Source organism: Apis laboriosa, unplaced genomic scaffold (genome assembly GCF_014066325.1).
Source record: "Apis laboriosa isolate Shangri-la unplaced genomic scaffold, ASM1406632v1 scaffold38_cov145, whole genome shotgun sequence".
Taxonomy (NCBI): Eukaryota; Metazoa; Arthropoda; class Insecta; order Hymenoptera; family Apidae; genus Apis; species Apis laboriosa.
In genome coordinates this window covers 3,088,893-3,109,011 of record NW_025223092.1, presented here as the reverse complement: position 1 = coordinate 3,109,011, position 20,119 = coordinate 3,088,893, and the positions used below count along the sequence as shown (strand labels likewise).

At 32.8% G+C, this 20,119-nt stretch overlaps 1 protein-coding gene across 4 annotated transcripts in view; it reads left to right on the top strand.

Annotated features, from left to right (window-relative positions):
• The window catches only part of LOC122715587 (tubulin polyglutamylase TTLL4), a 179,688-nt gene that overhangs the window by 134,725 nt on the left and 24,844 nt on the right, over window positions 1-20,119 (top strand). Inside the window, exon 1 of one of the 4 annotated variants that reach the window (XM_043937878.1) lies at window positions 15,046-15,346. The exons of the other annotated variants lie outside the window; for them this stretch is intronic. The gene's annotated coding sequence lies outside the window, so the exon portion shown is untranslated. Of the gene's footprint in view, window positions 1-15,045; window positions 15,347-20,119 lie in introns of those variants that run through there. 4 annotated transcript variants of the gene reach the window in all.

The following is a 20,119-nucleotide window of genomic DNA, read 5'->3' as shown; positions in this document are numbered from 1 at the left end:
ATAGCTTATCCCTAAGATCTTAAATCATATTTTTAAATCAGTTAGATTAATTAGAATTGTTATCTTTCTTCGTTATTTTTTGTTTGTATTATTGAATAAAAATTTATATATATATATAGAATAGGTTGATTGAGTTATTCTCTTTTTAGTTTTTCATTTTTTAGTAGAACTTTTAAGCCATCTGGACCTTAGTTAAGTCGATTAGAGCTGGATTACAGCATCGTAAAAAAATCAGAAGCTGTAAAAGCAAGTTTTTCAGATACGTTCCATCGGTTAATTGGTGAAAGAAGTGGTTTGGAATGCTTGGAACAGATCGATTTACGCATTCAAATGAGGATGTAAACGAGGTTTTCGTTAAGAACCTCGCTATAAATTAATGCCTCGAATGTCTTCTTTATTCTGATCCCTCAGAAAAAGATTTTCGATAGAGATACGTTTCTTTTTTAAGGAATATTAAGCGGCTTAAATTGAATTTTTTTCTTCTTCTTCTCCTTCTTCTCCTTTTTCCCATTAATGAAGTCGCATATATTTAGGTAGATGTTATCTTCTCCGTGCTCTTTAAAGGAAAGATCTGTTTCAACGTAGTTTACGTAATTTACGTAAAAAAAAGGAAATCGATAACGTGCGAAATCGCGTGAGATTTCGTGTCTGCATCGACTTTAACGACAAGAAAATTATAACTTATAAATTTCTTCGTTTCGTTAGGAAATTAATATCGAGTAATAATTTACGTAATTACAATATTATATTTCGTGTCCAATATTTAACTCATTCATTTATTTTTAACAAAAGACTTACATTACAATCAATCATAGATTATTTAGAAAATATTGCACAATTTTGAAAAATCTTCCATTTTTCTCATCACTTTCGAGTAGCCATAATAAATTAAAAAATTAGAAATAAAATAAAAAAAGAAGAAAAACAATGGAAATAAAATAAATCACTTTCGAGTAGCCATAATAAATTAAAAAATTAGAAATAAAATAAAAAAAGAAGAAAAACAATGGAAATAAAATAAATCACTTTCGAGTAGCCATAATAAATTAAAAAATTAGAAATAAAACAAAGAAGAAGAAAAACAATGGAAATAAAATAAATCACTTTCGAGTAGCCATAATAAATTAAAAAATTAGAAATAAAACAAAAAAAAGAAAAAGAAAAACAATGGAAATAAAATAAATCACTTTTGAGTAGCCATAATAAATTAAAAAATTAGAAATAAAACAAAAAGAAAAAGAAAAACAATGGAAATAAAATAAATCACTTTCNAAAAAAAAAAAAAAAAGAAGAAGAAAAACAATGGAAATAAAATAAATCACTTTCGAGTAGCCATAATAAATTAAAAAATTAGAAATAAAACAAAGAAAAAGAAAAACAATGGAAATAAAATAAATCACTTTCGTGTAGCCATAATAAATTAAAAAATTAAAAAAAAAAAAAGAAGAAGAAGAAAAACAATGGAAATAAAATAAATCAGTTTCGAGTAGCCATAATAAATTAAAAAATTAAAAAAAAAGAAAAAAAGAAGAAGAAAAACAATGGAAATAGAATAAATCATCCATGAAAGATCTGTCCTCGTAAAGAAAAAGAAAAAAATAAAGAAGATGCAAGAAAGAATGCAAGAAAGAAAAAAAAAAAGATTGGGAAAAAGTTGAAAGAGAGGGGGAAAGAAGAGAGAGAGGAAGAAGCAAGGAGTTGAATCAAGGGTGACGAGTATCGGTATATAGGATGAAGTTTCCCCTGTCCTGCCGCCTCTCACCCTTCTTCGTCCTTCGGGGATCACGGGCGGAAGGGAAGGGCGGAGGAAGAGAGAAAAAGAGCAAGAAGCGGAGGCCTCGCGTCGTGCACACGCACGCACACGCCTGGATCTCGCGTGTTACAGGTGGCACGCGTGACGTGCGTGCGTGACGGAGCGCGGGAAAACTTGGTAACAAGGATTGGGTATGGATTTACATTTCTATCGCGATTACATAACAACGTAATTAATTATTATTTTTTTTTTAGGAGAGATTAACAGCGAGAAAAGAGTAAATAATCGATATAAATATTTCTTTATTTCGTCTTTTCTTTTTTACTCCCTGGTTGATTATATTTCTATTAAGTGGTGTAGGATTGAAAAAAAAAATTGACGAATTGAAAAGAGAGCTCGAGATCTGAATTCTCCCTTTTATACATTTGTAAATGATTCTCTTCTTAAGTTAAAAATCTCTCATCCTCTATCTATCTATATTTTTAAAATGTACACGTAGCCTCATGAAATATGCATCTTAACCATTATTCTTAACATGGTTGCATCGCGTCCGTTGTTATTTTCCTCCCTTCGAAACGAATCCTCCAGTTTCATGAAATTCGAGATTTATACGATGAAACGATCAAGTTGGGTACCAAGTAACAACCGCTCGAATGTTCACCTCTCTGTTCGATATAAAACCTCGTTTTTTTTTCTCTCTCTCTTTTTTTTTTTTTTTTCTTCTTATTTTTCCTCTTCTTCGTTATTCAAGTCAACGTCCTTCCAGTTCGGCGTTGCGAGAACACGCTGCGAAAGCCTCAAGGATCTCGTTTAATTTCTTCGAGTTTCGAGACGCACCTTCATTCAAGACCACACAAGGCAAGAAGAAGAGGAGATATATGTAGAGCATGCAAGCAGTTTAACTTACCATGCTACTTCATCACGCGTTTTGCTCGTGGATGATGCATCACCGTGCACAAAGAACGGGAATATAATTCTGTAATGTATCACTTATGGTACGTGCATTGCCTCGGACTTCACTTCGCTCAATCACTTACCATGCACCTGGTTATCAATGTGTTAACGACCGTCTTTTCATACGACGGTTGTTTTATTACACTACCGGTTTGATGTCATACTGCTACGTTGTAAAACGTATCGTGATTCTCTTCTCGTCACAGCGTGACTGACTTCGTTCAGAGTTTCAGTTTATATTTTTCGATACGATTCCTCTTCCTGCAACTTTCTTCTTTCGCCGTTTATTTACGTTATTTTGAGATTTTTGATCCTTGGCGAGAATTATTATTTTTTTTTTTTTTTGTAGTAGATATTAAATATATAGTAAAATAGTAAAGTAAGTGAATTCTTGATTTGTTTCGGATTAATTGACGTTAATTATTTTCAATAGTTTAGAATTTTTTGATCCTTGTATCCAAGATCCTCGATTATCGTGTTATTAATTATTGATTTCGATAGTTTTCTAAAGTTTTATATAACGATGATCCAGTTGGATTCGTGAATTCAGTTATATTTTGATAATGGATGGAACAGTATTCGTTTATTTGAGTATTCGTTTATTAGATAAAAGTTAATTTCTTTCTCAGTAGTTTGGATCAATGATTGTAATTGTGAAACGAATTTATCGATTTTCTCAAAATATCTCTAGTGCTGAAATATTTTTTAAAACTATACAATATAGAGATTTTATTTTATTTTTTTTTTTCATAATCTAAGATAGTAAAATAACGATTATGCATTCGTTTTATTATACAATCTTTTATTTAATGAAGAAATATTATTTACTATAATTATCCTAGAATATTCACACACACATTCAATTTTTAGAAATTGTTATAAAAACAAAAGATTGTGTCTTTTTTAAAATTATTATGTAACGTTACATTATGTAAATAAATAAGATTGCACTGGATGTATCCAGTCCAAGCACACGTGCTGATTTATATGCAAATCATATGTAGTGAATCATTGCGTTTTTAAGATTCTTCGATCTTATACTCGCTAACGCAGCTGGGAAAACATGCAATCTGAGAAAGCATGTTCTTTCGAGCAACAAATTCGCTATATAATATTAATTAAAAAATTTTAATTGTCAAAATAAGAAATCTTCGTTATTGAAAACTTATAAAAATATTTACTTTGATCACGATACAACATCATAATATTATTAATAATTATTCTTCAATCATTTAAGAAACCTTCTTACAAGTTAAATTACTCCCTATTTAATCATCAATCCCCAATTTAATCCCCTTCTACACAAATTACAATTTAATCATACATCCAATTTTCCTATCCAATCAATAATAAACAATAAACACTTCCATTCATAAATAATACTTCCATTTCCATATTTTTTATTTCACTTATTACAAACTCCAACTATTAAAACACAACCATAAATTACCTCGTTCCAAAATCTCCTTGTTCCATTTACAAACAACACCCTTTATCGCTCACCTCGCTTATCTCTCTCCCCCAAAACCGTACATTTCCTCGCTCCTTCGAGGAAGAATGCGTTCCCCCCCACGCTTTTCCCTCCCCCCTCTCCTTCAACCTCCTTAGCTATCGCTTCCTGCGCCCGATTTTTACCACCTTCCACTCCATCCCCCTTTTTATCAAACCCCTCCCTTCCCTACCCTCCTCCCTCCCTCCCTCCCTCCCTCCCTCCCTCCAAGAGGAAGAAGCCACCAATTTTTCCACTTCTTTCCCCATTCATTTCCCTGCCTCGGCTCTGCCGCCGAGCCTCCCTCCTCCCCACCTTTCCTCCTCCCCCCTCCCCGTGTCTTCCCCGGCCATTTCGCCCTCCCTCCCCTCCCCTCCCCTCCCCGTCCACAGCTCTCTGACTGACTCTCGAGCGCACCTGCCGCCGGTTCCCACACTCGTTGCCGGACGTGACGTCATCGTGACTCCCCCCTCCTCTCCTCCTCCTCCTCCCCCTTCCCTCACCGATTCGCCGCGTGTGTGCTCGTCGCCGTCGCCGTCGTCGCCATCGTCGTCGTCGTCGTCGTCGTCGGCTCGACCGGGCAGCGATTCGATCGGTGTCGGTGATCGGTGAGGTGCAGTGGGTAGGAGAGCAAGTAGGAGCGCGCGCGAGCGGGGCACACGCGTACACGCGCGCGTTAATCGCCAATGACACCGCGTGCACGTCGCGTGCACGGCGCGGAAGGGCGCTGGCGCTGCGATCGTTGGGGCGTTGGAAGAAGATTATTGTTATTGTTGGCAGGAATTGAGCGTGTGCGGGGGATGATTAGGCTTTTTTAATTTGTATATGCGGGTGTGTGTGTGTGGGAAAAGGAGGGATGTTTGGAAATTTGGAGAATCTTTTGTTAAAAGATGTGAGTAAATTTATTGTAATTGTATTTGCGTAGAAAGGGGTAGATGTAGAGGGGGATGTATATGTTGGAAATTTGGATCTATGTTCTTAGATAGTTTTAATTATTAGTTTTAAAAAATTTTAATTATTAATGGATATGGTATAAGAATGATAAGATGATTTTCTCCATTATTGTTTTAAGAAATATCGTGTTACATGGGGTACGTGTGTAGTTAATTTATATTAATTGTGTGTTAACTTTTTAAAATAATCTTTACATTTACCTTTTATTGGTTTATTATGAAAAATTATTCGTTTTCACGTGGATGCATTCTCTTTCCTACCGTTAATAATGTATTACACAGATGGTCATAATTTTGAAATACTCCATACTAAGGAAATAAACATCATAAATAAGAAGAAGATATGATATGAAACCTGGTCTGGATTACTATAATTATTAACAATAAAACGTTTAATTAAGAAACAACTGTTACTTGTATACAATAATATTTCATGAAAAATTAATATTAAAAATTGAATAAATCAATGTTTAATCATCAGTTATTAATATATAAATTCATCGATAAGAAGATAATATACAAATCGGAAAAAGAAAATAAAAAAATTCTGAAACGATTTTCTTTTAATTGAATAGCGTCGATTGTCGATACAAAACACATACACACAGAAATATTGCAATATTACATTCCAAATACAATTCCAATCTCTTCCAAAAAAAAAAAAAAATAAAAAATAAAATCCAAGAGAATCCTGAAAAGATCTTCTTTCGATCGAACAACATCGTTCGTTACAACGTAAACAGACGAAGAGCAAATACATATAAATTCTCACAAATATGTTTTCCGTTTTAACCCTGAAACAAGAGAATCTCGAACTCGACCTTCTTTCATCTCGAATATATCTCGTATGTCGAAAAATGCAGCAGGTGCAGATCGCACGTACTCTACTCATCGCACAGAGTGGGAACAATCGGTTTGCCCTTTCGAGATCGAGATCGAGGGGAGATCAAGGCCGCGACGTCAATGGGAATGCTCCACGAGACGGATCCAAATATTCATGGTTTTTTGCGTTCTGTCTGTCGCAATCCCTTCGGTTGACACGAATACGCATCCGGTAGCCGTTTCGACACGCGATCGGCTGCGCCCGATTTTTGCTCCACCCTTTATTTTCCCAATTAATTATCCCTAAAGGGGATACACTGATGTCGACGATGGTTTTAAATTAAAGCTTAATTTAACGAGATGAAACTGTGATATTGAAAATGTGAAGGATCGACTTAAGAATTCGACTTAAGAAGAAAAAAAGGAAAGAAAGAATTAATCGAATTAAAGTGTAATATTTATTTTTAAAGTATATACGAAACAAGTGTGTGGTATTGTTTACGTTTTAAATTAATTTTAAGAGTTTAATTAACAGTTCGATATTTTGGATTCGAGTAATTATTGACTCGCATTCTAACCATTCTCATATCTTTCGTAATTACACGATTTATTAATTAACTCGAATTCTCGAAGCGAGAGATAAATAGAACGAAGGGAGATATAATTCAAAATGACAAAGCGATTTAACGAGCTTACCTCTCGATATACCTCTTCAATAACTCTTACTCGCACAAAGATCGATATCGTTAACGACACGCATTACCTCCCACGATAAAGTGACAATTACGCAATACCACCGTTACCCCAATTTGTAATTTGAACCGCATCGAGAAACGACCAAACCTGTCCAACGTACGCCTCTCGTTCTTCGTGCCACATCCATGCATTAATGCATCGCGGATGACCGTGCATTTTCAATCGGCGATCACCGTTCCCGCCTTAAATGACACTTTATTTGCTCTTTATCGATTTCGATCGCCACGAATTGATTTCGATCGCACATCCACGCACACAGATGGATCCTTTGTGGATCAAATACGACTCGTTTATCTCTTCTTTTCGCAAACGAGTAATCGGTAAAATATATATAAAGGAATGAACAGCAGTTGCTGTTAGTTGCTCGAAGTGAAAATCAAACGTTACGAGACGTGCAATTGGATCATCGATAATTGTGCAATTACTCTTGATTTTTATGTTCAAGGACAAGGTGCAAAGTATATCAATAGGAAATTAAGTTAATAACTCGATCGGTTGAGTGGTTTGTGATCACGTTTAATAGGTTTCCTTTGATAAAAACGCATTTTTATGGATAATCCTGGGTTAATTGTGCCGATTGCTTTCGCGGAAATCGGTGTTAAGCGACGTGAAAGCAAATTTTATTTCTTCCTTTATTCGGATTAAAATTGGTATTTTCGAAAAGGATATCCTCCAAATAAGAGATCATCATTTATAATTACCGATCCATATCTTGTTATATGGCGCATATTACATATCAAAAATATTGGCACGTTTTCGATTAATATATATATTTTTTCCTCGCTTCGTAATCTTGACAAAATTCTGAACGAAAATGAAGCCATATCTGTAAGAAAAAAAAAAAGCAAGAACCTTTAGCCTGGATAAAAATATACCCGAATAAATATTCACAAAACGCAATCTGCTAATAAAAATGGAAACTTCCACCATCTGTAATAACCTATAATACACGATAATCTGAAGAGAATTGACAGAGAAAAAAAACAATCTTTAAACAACCCGACAGTTGAAATTGCAATCTAATCCAGTCTAAAAATAATCCTTAAACTGTACCCTGTATACAATAAATATTCACAAAACACGCGATCTATAATACAAAATGGAAATTTCTACAATCAGCGATTACCAAAAAATTAACAAGATTTGCAGCGATCTGCGTCGAGCATATAACCCTTAGGCGGCCATCAAAAATCCGCCATAAACTAATTGTTAAGCTCCTCTAATCGCAACCCGTATCGGGAATTTTTCTCCTCCTATACCGATAATCATCGATTTCACGGGACACCGTGGAACACGCCACGAACGGCCGATATCGCGGGAAAATTGTACGGCCGAGGAATTAACGCTAGGTAATTGGCTCGTCGTTCCACGCGCTCTTGCTTGATGTAAACTTGATTGGCGATCTGTGTCACGTCTTACGTGGAGAGCACGCCTTCGGGGGGTGAGAGTGCGCCTCGAGGGGTTGTTTTGTTTTTTTCTTTTTTTCTTGGTTGGAAGAAGAAGAGGGTTAGGATGGAGGATTAGGTTGATTGGATAGAGATTGTTGTTAAAATTCTTGATTACAGTTTGGATGGAATAATATGGCGCGTGTATTTCTTGTAATAGGGGATGGAAATTTTCTGACGGGATCTTGAAATGTTGAATCAATGTTGTGATCCACACGTGTCGCGATAAAGATGGGGAAGAATACGTCATTGATGTAGTTAATTCTTCCTTTCGAGGAAAAGAGATGATCTAAGAAGTTTATTCTTCTTCCAATTAAATTTTACCACCGTCATCGGTATTGTTTCCCCGCTATTGACGAGGTAATTTTAATGCTGTAAAAACAATCCATTCTTCGCGCGGTTAAGAATTATTCATGGAACAGGTTCTATTGTAGTTTTCAATCTTATAATCGATTAATTAAAACTTTGCAAATCTTTCGATGCATTCGTTTCAACGACGAAAGAAATACAATATCATCTTCTTTGGAGAGGAGGATGCCATGTTATTGTCATTTTTGATTTAATAAGCCTTTGATTTAATAAGCCTTTGATTTAATAGTTTTTAATATTTATTATTGGTATAATTTGTATCATTTACGAGTTTCAGAAAAAGGAATATGCGACGAAACTAAAAGGATATTTTTTATTTTGTGTGAAGGATGTGTACTTGGATACAAAATATTTGTTATTCTAAGAAACAATTTAATGAAGAATTCGATAATTTTGATAATTAATCCGATGAAAATTTTATTATATTTATTGTATAATAAGAAATAAATGTACATAAACAACGACCAAAATGAAAATTCAGAGATTCAGAGATTTTCACATTATTTATTTATAACAATTACATTGTTTCTTACTCATCATCATATATATAAATAATTAAAGGAATAAAAATCAATTCCAGAAAGACAAACAAAAGTCTCAAAACTCGTTTCCATACGTACATAAGATGAATAAAATGGGGGAAAAAAATATGGAAATGTCTCAAAAAAAAAACTCGAAACAAAAGAGACCCCCCCTCCCTGTTCGTGCACGCGTAGAAAAATACACGTGAAACCGATTGTTGTGAACGTGTATACGCGCAAATACGAGGAATATGCCTCGACGCCTGTTGAAAAGTAGTGCAGAAGGTCGTTGGAGGCCGTGATTTTCAGAATGACACTCGGTGCGTGTCACGTGTCACGCAACACCGATCGTCGACGGCATACGTCATGTAGACGGACCTCGTGATTCTAATCACGTAGCACGTGAGTAGAAATTTCTATCAGCTGGATGGGGACTTCCTCGTGGGGCTCTGACCGGTCATGCGACCACTTTAATAATTCACCATTTACCTCACGATTAAAAGCCACTTACGCGTTCAGATCGTTCTCGTAGTGAAAAACGTTTCGAATCTTTTTTTCCTCTCTTCTTTCCTTTTTCCCCTCGATTTTAGTAGCATAAAATATCTCTTCCATGGTAAGGGTGTATTTCTTGGTTTTTCTTGTTTGCTAGGTATGGTGTGGAAATTGTAGAATATTGTAGATTGCAATTTAAAATTAATCTAAACGCTAGATTTATTAGCAATAGATCACAAGATATTCAAATAATAATTATCCGTTATTATTATGTAATTATTTCTTTGCACTAATCGTACAAATTATTTTCAGTTCAATTCAATTTAAACAAGTGGAAAAAATCGTGAACATCTACGTAATTATCCCTCGATCGAAAATACACTGGTTTATTGATATTAATTTCGCGTAATTGACAGGTCTTAGAGAGAAGAATTTAATGACAATTAAAGGAAACATAATGCTAAAATTTTTCCCATACAATACACGATATCGAAAAATCGATATCCCGAATAATTAAAAATACAAAAATGTGGATGATAACGAGAAATGAAAAGATCAATTTATCCGATTAAAAATTCTATCCCTGGTCGAATTAAATTCTTCTACAGCTGATTCGACCGAGAACACGATTATGTCGATTTCTCTGAACGACGATTGAAACACGATCGAACGAAGCGATGTTCGGTTCGCCGGACGAGCGCCTACTTTTGCGACCGATTCCGAAATTGTTCTCACGAATTTCACGAGGGCTCGCCCCTCGAATATCAATCGGACGTTGGGCCCGCACGACGGGAATACCTATGCCTCCACGCAGCCATTTTTGTACACCCGTAACGTTCGCGTTTCGTGGAATCGTCGATGGTCCCCCATCAAACGTAACCCTTTTTTCGTGCGTCGCTTTTCTCGAGTTTTTGAACGATGGATGATCGAACGAGGATGATCGATACAGATGTAGGGCACAAGAGGAAAGTGATTTGAACAATGTATCTCTGTCTGTTTCCTCGGGAAAGAAGTACGATAATTGGTAAAAAATATTCGAGAAATGTAACAAATGTGAAGTTTTTCTTTTGAAAATATTCTAATTTTTTGGGCATTTTGAATTTATGAAGATTTTAATTATTGTTTAATATGAAGTAGAAAGAGAATGTAATTTAAAATTCTTATTTATTCGTATTATAATTTACGTATTAATTACGTATTTCAGAAAGAAAGAAAACTTTATTCTATATATAATTACGTACTATTTCATAGAAACGTTTATTCGCGAAATCGCTCGAATATGAAAAAAAAAAAAAAAAAAACCCTCGTCGCTATTCCTCTCATCCATCTCAAAAACGTATTTTCGAAGCTAAAGGGGATAGATCCTATAAATATCAATCGTGGCAGCCGAGTTGAAAAACTCGTTGCTTAGCCGAGAGAGATCCGCGCTCGTATTAATATTTATACAATCGCAAAGGCCGAGGCGCAAAAAAAGCTTAAGCATCGGCCATCGGATCGCGAACCGAAAGGGGTTCCCTCGATCCCCTCGAAGAAAGAGAGAAAAATTCGATCGGGAGACGGCGGGCCGAGGAAAAAGTAGCGAAACCGTGGGCGTGTCGTGGATGTTAGAGAAACTGTGCGATTAGCCTGGTGGTGTTTTTTTTTTTTTNATTAGCCTGGTGGTTTTTTTTTTTTTTTTTTTTTTTTTATCCTTCCCCTTAAATCGAAAGTCAAACACTTTGGCCTACACGTTGCTGTGGGAACGGACGTTCACCGTGCATAAACGCGTTTTCCGCATCCGGCGAAAAAGAAACCTCGATGAAGGTTTCATCTTCTATCTGTTGATGGAAGATTCTGCGAAATGGATCGAGATTATTTGTAAAATAAATGAAAAGAATATTGGAACGAGCGAAAGGTGTAATTCTTGCATGGAGATTTATCTTTAGTTAAAAAAATCGTGAAATTTGATTTTTTAAATGAGAAAGTTCACGCAGATGTTCGACGAAGATGTGGAAAATTTATATTTCGTTATGAAATATTTTTGTTTCCTCTTTTCAAGATAAAATTGGACGAGCAGAGATGAGGATAGAGATACGAATTATGGAATTGCGTTTAAATGCTCGATAGAAGTAAGTTTTAATGATATACAAATGTAATGCAGCAATTAATGCCAATTGCATCATAACAATTGTTATAATAGCTGCATACGTAAATTTTATTCTATACAATAGTACAATAAATATTATATAACATCAGATTTAAAATTTTAATTATTTTAATAATGAGATTTATTCCATTGTTTGTTGGTTTTAATAAGGATTGAAAATATTTCAAATTAATGTCGATTAATGTTTTAAAAAAATTACAATTATTGTACGATAATTTATATTATATCCTTTGGTTTTTTAAAAATTAATATTATGTAATCTTCATTTCAGTTGTAGTAATTGTAGTAAAAATATATTTAGTAAATTTTGTAGTAAAAATATATTTACTCGATGACATCATTTATTGCAATTGAATTAGAAACATAGTACAAAGTTCAAATGGCCTGTACGAGCACAGATTATTCTACTTAAGAAAGTAGATGAGTAAAAAAAAATTTATGCATAATAATTTTAATTTTATATTATATTACGTGTAATTCGTTCGATTAATATGTTGCTTTTCTATTTCTTTAAAAAAAAATATACATATATGAATGAATTGGAAAAAATATTTTTTAATCAATTATATTACACGTAATAATTAATATTATGAATAATATTATTTTTCCTCTTTTTATTACATTCAATGCAATAATATTCTATCTATATTTTTTTGGAAAGATATATATTTTTGGAAAGATATTAATAATTTTAATATTTTATATAAAATATTAAGAAAAAGAAAAAAAAGAAATATAGCCATCTAAGAGGAAATTCTATGTATGAATGGATCGTGTTTGGCGATCCATTCATAAACTGGCAAAATATTTCATGATTCACGTGTTCGTGAATGCATCGAAATATTTTGATTATTCTTGAAGGATAAGAATGAATCACGATATCTGAAGAAAACGTCGAAGAGGAAGACTTGGAATCGCATCATCGAACTTAAAAGTCTCGCAAACAGGAAGTTGATTATCGTCACAAAAGAAACGCGTATAATAGTGTGTGATTATTTCAAGGTTTATGGACAAAAATTGAGAAAAATATTTTGATCCATCGAAAATGCATAAATGCTGATGCAAATACGTGAATCAGTCAATAAATATCCCATTTTTTAAAAAAAATATAATTACTTAGTTATAAACTATATATATAGACTAGAATAATTTAACAAAAGTCAGAAAACAGAAAAATTTTTTGATATTATTTAATTTTTTTAAAATTAATTTTCCAAAAATATCAAAATGTTTTTCTTGATGATGAGCAGTATGAAAACGAGTTTTCATTGAAAGATATTTAAATTATTTTAGAACAATATCAGAATATAAAGAAAGAATATTTCTGTTATTTATAAAAATAATCAATCGTCTTAATTTATTTAAACTTAAATTCCTCTTTATTACAATTCTTTTCCAATCTAATTTTCTTTAATTTATTTTAATTTATTGCAAAATATTCTAATTTATTTCAAATCTGAGCTTATCTTATTTGAAAAAACAAAAATCATAAATGAGATGATAACTGGTACCACACGTTGGTTTTACCCAATATTTCTCAAATAACATTTGCGCATTAAAAATTTAAATTTAACGCATAACTAAGTTGTGTACATATTTATTTTTAAAGCATACATTATAGTTAAAAAATTCAAATGTCATCAATCGACATAAAATTGAAATATGAAAATCTCTTTAATATTTTCTTCTTGCTTGTTCATTGTTCTCTAATTTATCAAGTTTTCTAATAAACAATATTTTTTTTTTTTAAATAAATTTACAATAATACAATCATCATTAAAATTCAAATATAAAATACATTTCAAATCAAATATTTTTCATCACTGTATGTTAATACAGGTCATTAATTGTTTCTGTCACTAATCTTCTGTCGCTTATTCAACAAATTATATTTTCATGCAAATTAATCTCTTTTATCAAATTTCGCATAATTGCAATAAGAGATTGATTTACTATCAAAAAAAAAAATGATTCGCAGATGTCCCGTGATATTTCTTGAAATCATTGCAAACTTTTTTTAACTTTTTTTAGTTTTTTTTTTTTATGCACTTAGAGCATACTTTTGCATATCATCAAATCTTGGATTTTCCCGATCCATAATTTCCTCTATTTAGATACGATCGTGGCTAACGATTATTCTAAGAATCTTAGCCGGATAATTATTCATGATGATGAACCCGTGATGATTCGTGTGAAAATGAATCGAACAAGAATACCAAATATCACAGACACTTTTTCAACATTATCAAAAAAAATCGACTGTACATGTATGTGATGTACATATACAATCAATCAGAAATTTTCGTGTAACGCTTTATACGTATAATAAGATTGTATTATCAGATGAAACAATAATTTGTTTTATAAATTGTTTTATAAATATTTATGTGCATATAAATCATAATGACTCGCGTATTTTTTTTTTTCTTTTTTTTTGAAATGAAATCCATCCTTATACTTTCAGTATTATTCCACTAATGTATATTTATTTCAATATTTATCAATACATTTGAGGATTGATTTCATGAAGATGGAAAAAGATCTTCCATCGAGAAATAAATTGCTCCACGTATATAAAGAATCATGCTTCGCGTATATAAATTTTTATTAAAATCAGATTTCACAGTAAATTGAATTGCATTATAAAATAGCGTGTGAAGATTTTTATGACTATGATATCTCTACTTATTTAAATTGCAAAATAACTTGATATAAACTACTTTTTTTTTCTATATTTTTTTTTTTTTTTTTACGTATCATTCTTATTCCTGCTTTTTGTAAAAATAGAATATAAAATATCGAATCGTTGATACGCGGGATAAAGAAGATTCGCGTTCTATTAATTCGATAATTTTGTAAATAAATAAAATATAAATTATAATACATTTCCAAAAATTTTGGAACGTAACGTTCAATATTTACTTAACCATTACGATACACCATTCTCAATCATACATGGCCGAAAATAAAAATCCCTCTCCAACCCCTTTCCCATGTCGCATCAAACAAATCGAAACGTTCACCGTTTCCACGAAGACACACCACCCCTCCCTCCCCAAAACGATAAATCATTGAGCGCATTCAAAGCAACCAGTCCGCTTGTTATAATTCACGGAACATCGGTAGCCCTGTAGTAGTGGCTCGTGGTACGTGCAACCAACCGACCTCTCCATACCAACGGCAAAACAAGAAAAAAAAAGAAAGAAAGAAAGAAAGAAAGAAAGAAAGAAAACGTCCAAAAATAAGGAGCAAGAAAAAGTGGCCGCCTCGTGTCGTGATAAAGAGGCAAGAGGGAAGAAAAAGAAGAAAAAGTGGAAGAAGGAAAGATAAGAAAGATGAAAAAAAAAAGAAGAGGGAGAAAAAAGTACACAGAAAAGAGTGGAAAGCGGAAGGGAGCGAGAAGGAGAAAAGGCGAGGAAAGGCGAGGCGCTCGTGCCTCGTGGACAATGGCACCGTGTCGTGAGGCTATGGGAACCCGCGGTGTGAAGGCATGTGTTGTTTTCTCGAGGCCGTTGGAGGACGTGTCGCGGCTCGCATCGTCAATTCGCCTGACAAAAGGAAACCACCACCGTGGCGTGGACAGGATGCGTGACCAACCGGATTCTTAGCGATGCGTGTACGCACGCGTGGAATCCAACCAACGATGGTATGTACCAGAGTTTGGACAAATATGGAAATAATCGAAATAATCGAGTTACGAAGTTACGAAGTTTAAGTAAGTTTATTTGTGCACGTTTTATTCGAGATAAAATAATCACTTGCTCGTATAGCAGCTGCTGCATGCACTTATACTACTATAAGTATAATCTTTTCGCATTATAAATTCGACGCTTCGAATGATAAATTGTTCGAGCGACATTTTATAATTTCAAAACTACTAGGAGGGTTATATTCTAATCCCCTTCCATACGCGATACGATATATGAAATTCTTGATCTTGGCACCGTGACTTGGCCCCCTGATGGGATTATCGGCCAAGTGATGACTGTGTGCGGCCTCTCTTTGATATCGGCGGCTCCGATAAGCTTCCTTTAATGGGTTTTTTGAGTTATCTTTTGTGGGTTTTTTTTTTCTTTTTTTTTTTTCTTTTTTATTTCTTTTTTCAGGTGGAGTTTTTTTTTAGGGGATGCTTGTTGGATGGACGGGTGGAATTGGTCGGAATGATCGGTTCGGAGCGATTGGGGATTGCTGAGATTAGTGGATGTTGAAGAGAGTTTGGAATTTGGAGATCGATTGTTGCTATATTTGTTGCGTTATTTTTTTTTCTTTATTTCGTTTTTTTATTTTTCATTGTAAAATTTCTTAGATGGCAATATTATTAGATGCACTATGATCTCTTCTTTGTAACATTCTTTCTCCTTTGTTAAATTGCTTAAATTGTTTAATATTGTGAAGTATTTAATTTAAAATTAACCTAACGAAACTTTACATATATTTTCGCAGTTTAACACTCTAAGATTTTTCTTAATTCGCATGTTTAATCCAAAGAAAGATCTTAAATTTAACAAAAAAAAAAAAAAAAAAAATTCTAAAATAGGATTAATACGTTCCCCTCGCTTTCATCATCATCTATGTAATTGTAGGCAGAATAATCGGCAATCAATCAAAGCCCTTGTAATGAGAAAATTCCATGACGCCTCGAGGCACAAATTCGATCGGTTAAAAGGAGTCGATAAAAATCTGCGAAAAATTAATATTCCCCCCTCGTAAAATTTTCGACGTAATACAGGACGTTAGAATGTGAAACCTGATCCAAGATATCGCGAAACGGGAAGAGATTTATACCGCGATTCTTTCTCGAGGAAGGCTCTCTCTTATAAACGATAAAGTCTCTCTTTATCAACCATTTCGATTTGGCGAACTCGTATAAAATCTTCGATATACCCTTTTATATATATAAAATTCACTTATCGCGCCCGCAAACGTATGTATGGATCGTTTTCATCAATTTTTTTTTAATAAGACCATCACCTGCCGTCGCTTTCATCCTCGTTCATTTGAAACTGATCCAAACAAAGAGGGAAGCATCTTTTTACGACTTTCACGCGTTAAAAGTTTGTACGACATGATAATAAAATTTAATTTCCCCGTTTTTTTTTTTTTTTTTTTTTGAGAAGATTAAGAGGAGTTAAATTATTTAATGGGTTAAGTGTTGGATTTATTCGAATTTTTTTTACTTTGTATAATTGTCTTTTTTTTTTTATTGATTATATCAAATAATTTAATTATTTTTATATTATAAAACTTCGTAATTTATTCGTTTATCTTTTTTCAATTATAATTAATATCTTTAATTATTAATCATTTTTCAAACGTGAAAGGTTAATACGTTATTGTGATATAATCAATTAAAGATTCAATTTTGTATATTTCGTTAAGAGAAATTATAAGTCCAAACACGAATTGGGTAAGATATTTCATTTTCACTATCCCCGTATGAAATTCATAAATTCGGAAATATAAAAGCGAAACGAAACGGAAATATAAACCGATTTCCCGTGCACGAAACAAACGTTATTAAAATAATTATTCGTGTTAAGAAATATTTACAAAATGACGTGTTCGTAAATCAAAAGATTATCGTAGAAAAATGGACGAATATTATCGGAAACTTGCAATATACGTTGTAGAAAAAATTAGTTGCAAAAGCTTCGTTTAACAATTTATGTATTCATAAAAATGAATGTTTATTATTACTTTTAATTTCGAGTCGTGTTACAGAGGAGAACAATATCTCAAGGATAATCGGGGGCAGATCCCTGCCAAATTTTTACGACGGTTAATAACGATATAATAATTGCTTATTACCGCGTAATAAGTTACGAAAGTTGAAAAATAATCTTCTCCTTTTTATAGTTTATCTGTTGGAAGAGAAGGGATCGATGCGCGCACAGTCGAGGGCATCTCTTTTAAATTTATAACACGTAACAACGGCGATCAAGAATACGATGTTGAAATATCGGGTAAATTGAAAGATCCGTTTGTTTCGTTATCAATTACACATCCCCCGTTTTATGTTGTATAATTATTAATTAAATTACGATATGTTCTCGGTAATTACGGTTGATAAATTATTATAACTAGCGAAGGAAAAAATGATGCCGAAAATATATTTACGAAATTATGCAAATAGAATGTTGCATAGAATTGAATTGGTGAGAAAAGAAGCAAGGTGTATTTTTCAGTAATTTTTTTTTTTTTTTTTTCAGAATTAAAGGAACAGATTAATTTCTTTTTTTAATTTTTATGTATTATATATATATTCACGCGCTGTGAAATTTTTAAGAATTTTGACAAGATTGACAATATCTAATATAATATAACATATATTTAAAAATTGTGAAAATATAACACGATTCAAATAAATAATCTAAATTGAATTTGTATTTTATCGAAATTTGTACGATTTTATCGGATTACGTTACAATTATTTATATTTTGAAAACGTAAAAATTTCATTTTTCTAATTTAAAAAGATGAATATTAATAAGTTAATCGTTTTATTCATTTTTTACATCGCATCTTGTCTTCTTCCATCGCGAAGACAATGATAAATAAACAGGTTATATTACGTGGAATATCTAAAGCAAAATATATTCATTATGCTAATATTGTCATGTTTGACGAGAGTGGAATAGATTTTCTTGGTGAATTGTTTAGCAGAATGAACGATCCGTGTTTATTTTAAAGTATCGGATGAAAGAGTGCGGAATTGAGAAATGATTCTGCGAAGAAGATTCGTGAGAAGATTAAGATACATTAAGATATACATAGTATTCATTTACATGCTGATATTTCTTATAGTTTACAGTATTTCGTTGCACGTTGCCACGTGGAGATTTAGATGAAGAATGACACGTGTCAAGGTTGTGTGTGTGTGTCTGTGTGTGTGTGCACGTATATATGCAATCTTAATTCAGTCAATAAAACCGAATGATATGATTGAAAATAAATATCGAAACTTTTTGTAGCTAAATACAATTTTATCTAATCAAATCTAATTAATTCTGAAATATGTCGTCAATCCAGATATATTGCATAAGGTATCTTTATAATCAGCTAACATATTCTGTTAAATTTTTGAATATTTATTGAATGCAACACTATTTTTGACAAATTAATATCAACAAATTAGAGGCAGGCATACAAACTACTTTTTTCCACGTATTTTCTTAATACCAAAAACATCCATATTAGTAAGAAGAAAACCTTTTTCCATGAAAACCTTGAACCTCAAAAACTTTCTATCCAAAATTATCATAATATTCGTATGTCTAAAAATTTCGAGACAAAAATCATAAAATCACAACGAGACGAAAAATAAAAAATTAAAAAATTAAAAAAATCGATCTCGAATATCAAATTTCATCAAATAGGATGGAACAATATTAATAATTACGAAAACAACCGCGTACAGCTGATAATTTTTCCAAAAAACCCTACCTCGTCTTCCTTCAACGGTGTTATTTACAAATAAAGAAAAAAATTTACAAGACAAGAATTTACAAGAATTTACAAGAACCTCGAAGCGGTTTATTAAAACTCGAAGTTTATTGGTTCCGATATACCTTACCTTACCTTTTCGAGCAATTTGTATACAATGTATGCAAATTTCAGTTTTGGAAACGTTATGTTTTTGCTGGAAAGATCGTCAAAATTGTACAACTCCACCTTTATAGGCAGCCTCTTGGGGACCCTGTAAATCATATGTTCGAATTACGGGTGAAACCAACGGGACAAATATGAAGCGGGCATAATTGTGTATCTATATACAGGGTGTCGTGTAATTAGTGCTACAAGAAAAAGAAAGAGGACAGAATTTTTTTGAGATGAATTCATTTTCGAAATGAAGCAACGAAATGAAAATTAATTTTGAAATCTCGATTGGATAAAGGTGAAATATATGATAAAAAGATCATTCTATCTGTATTATTTACAATTTTTTTTTTTCTTTCGTCTTTGGGGTAAATCAATTTTGAAATTTCTTTCAGAGAACTGCAAAAAATCGAGATTGACCAATTCCACCAATATAATAATATTTTAGGAAAGAGAAAAATATTACATATTTTAAAAGATTACAGTTACACGACACACCCTGTATGTAGAAATACGTATTTGGAATTCACCAATATAAATACCGCTGCCGTTTCTTGCGCAAATCGTTCGCAAAACCGCTTCGAGCTTTCTTTTATCGGGCAATCCATTAGTTCCAGAATTTTTCGTTTCAGATAACGAATTCGGCCGAGCTGTGTTGTTGTTGACGATGTATATCACCAAAATTCGAAATATTATATATGCCACGTACACACACACACACACACACACACACATATATATATATATATATAGACGGGAAAGTATCGGACAGTTTTACGGAAGTTTTTAACGACAGGGCTCGAGAAGAATTTTAACGATTCTT